Genomic DNA, 2,500 nt, shown 5'->3' with positions numbered 1-2,500 from the left:
TCCCCCAACCGGGCTCTCGTCTCCCCCAACGCCCCACCGGGCGTCGCTGGACCAACGGGGAACCCCTGCCGGCGAAGCCCCGGCGGGACGAACTCCGCGAGAGCGGGCGCTCCGGGAGCGGGGAGCTACGGAGCGCTCCCCGAGTCTGCACTTAGGGGGACGAAGGCCCCTCCCCGCCCGGGGGAGAGCCTGCGAGGCGACCCCAGCCGCGCCGCTCGGCGGGCACCGAGGCGGCGATTGATCGTCAAGCGACGCTCAGACAGGCGTAGCCCCGGGAGGAACCCGGGGCCGCAAGTGCGTTCGAAGTGTCGATGATCAATGTGTCCTGCAATTCACATTAATTCTCGCAGCTAGCTGCGTTCTTCATCGACGCACGAGCCGAGTGATCCACCGCTAAGAGTTGTCTGGCTTTTCGGCACCGCCCCGCCAGCGCGGAGGGGCCGGGACCGCTCGCAAAGGAGCGGCCCCTCGGAGAGCGCGGCACGGCGGCCGCTCGCCTCACATTGACCGTACAAGCACAGGAGAGGGGGGGAAAATAAAACGAAACCCCGAAGCGGCAAAAGCAAGGGGCGGGGAGCCCGCGCTCCCGGCTTTTTTCCCTCCCCCGAGGAGGGAAAAACGCACCTTGCGGCGCTTCGGGGCCGGACCAGGCGCCCGGGCTCGCTCCGACCTCGGCGCGGAGGAGGCCCGCCGCGCGCCGCCGGGAACGTGCCCCGAACCCGGCCTCGCCTCGCGTGCACGGGGAAAGAAAACCCCCTTCGCTTCCCCACCCAACGGCGGGGGGGGGTGTGTCTCTCGCTGGCCGCCCCGTGCCGTCGCGGAGACGCCACGAAGCGAGGCAGCGGAGACCCCCCCCCCCCCCGCCCCGGGGAGCGAGGGGGGCCGGGCGCACAACCCCGCCGGAGGAGAGCGCGCGCGCGCCTCCGCACCGGCCCCTCCAACGCCGCCACCGCTGCGGCCCATCCCGGACTTTCTTTTCCCCCGCTTTGGCCCCGGGGCCGAGCCCCGGCCGGCTCGCGCCCTCGGGCGGCTTCCTCTCGCCACCGAACCCCCCCCCGCCGCGGGGGACGGAAAACGGCTTGCGAGACGGAAAGCCCGAGCCCACGTGGGACGCCACCGCGGCGACCCGCCGGCCCTCGCCGGGCGGCGCACCCGCCGACCGACAAACCCCAGCGGCACGAGCCCCTTCCATCCTCCCCCGGCGCCACCGCGCCGCCGGCTTCGCTCGCTCGACCCCTTCCGTGGCCCCGCGGCCAGGCGGACAGCGGACGGCGCTGAGCCGGGGGGCGGGCCCCCGCTCTCCCCGTTTCCACGCGGAGACCGGGGGTGGGACGCCCCCGGCTGCCCGCCCGTCCCCCACCCGGCACGCGCCGGGAAGGCGAACGGGGAAGCCCGCGGGCAGGGCCCGGGACCGGGACAGCCGCAGCCGGTGGCAGGGTGCCCTCCGGCGAGGGACCGGAGCCGGAGACGCCGAGCGACGCCCGCCGCCGCTCGGACGCGGTCACGCCACCCGAAACCGGCCCCGGACGGGGGGGAACCGGCAGCGCGAGACCGCCGAGGGCGCCAGCTCGCCGGGGCCCCGCTCTGGGGCCTGGGCAAAGGGAAAAGGGACCGGGAGGTCCGCAGCGGCCCGCGCCGCAAGAGGCGCCGCCGCCGAGCCGCGGCAACGCGCCCGCACAAAACCCCCGGCGGGGGCGAAGCGCCCTGGGCCAGCCCCCACCGCGGGGGCTCGCCGCCCCGGCCCGCGAGAAGCCCGCGCTTCAACGCGCCGCCGGGGACGCCCGTGGCGAGGCGAGGCGCGGGCCGGACCACGGCCGACCTCGCGCGGTGGGCTCTCTCCGGCCGAGCGCTCGGACCGCAGAGAGGGGGGGGCAGCAGAGTCCCCTCCCCGGCCCGGCGGGCCCCCGGAGGACGACGAGCGCGACGACGGCGGACCTAGCCAGAGGCATTGCGGGGGCAACCCCCGCCCCTCTGAAGGCACCCGCCCGCCCCCGCGCTCGCCCCCGCATCCGGGGGTGGCGCGCCGAGCCGCCCGGGTCTTTAAACCGCCGCCCGGCTTCCTCCGCGGTAGGGCAAGGCCGCGGACGAAGGCGCGGAACGCTAGGTACCTGACCCTGGGGTGAGGGAAACCAGACTTAAGGCCCCGCGGGGGTGCCTCCCCCCACTGCCGCCGTCGGGGGGAGCGTCCGCCCGCGGGGGCCGCGCCCGACGTCCGCCGCCACCACCGCGCCCCTGGCCTGGCCCGAGGCCCGGGGTTTCCCTCAGTCAGCCGGCGCTGCGCTCGGGGAGGGACGCGGCTGGGGACGCCCATGCCGCGCGCTCGCCGCGCGGCGAGCGCCCGGCTACGGCGGCCCCGGCGGCGGACCGGCGCAGGGCCGGCGACGACGGCGACGCGGCTGGGCGGGCCGAGGGCCCGGGAGAGCCCGCTCGACGACACCCGCGCGGACCGGGAGCATCGCTCGGGCGCCGCCCGATGCCCGTCCAGCGGGAAACGACTGAA

General features: G+C 77.0%; 1 non-coding gene across 1 annotated transcript; it reads right to left on the bottom strand.

Annotated features, from left to right (window-relative positions):
- Positions 1-249: 249 nt before the first annotated feature.
- LOC137460346 (5.8S ribosomal RNA) lies at positions 250-402 on the bottom strand. The gene has a single exon (XR_010992802.1). It is a non-coding gene; the product is annotated as a 5.8S ribosomal RNA (ribosomal RNA).
- Positions 403-2,500: the final 2,098 nt, after the last annotated feature.

This window comes from Melanerpes formicivorus, unplaced genomic scaffold (genome assembly GCF_026170545.1).
Source record: "Melanerpes formicivorus ecotype bairdi unplaced genomic scaffold, bMelFor1.0.p_v2 SCAF_555, whole genome shotgun sequence".
Lineage (NCBI taxonomy): Eukaryota > Metazoa > Chordata > Aves > Piciformes > Picidae > Melanerpes > Melanerpes formicivorus.
This window is presented reverse-complemented; position numbering and strand designations above follow the sequence as displayed.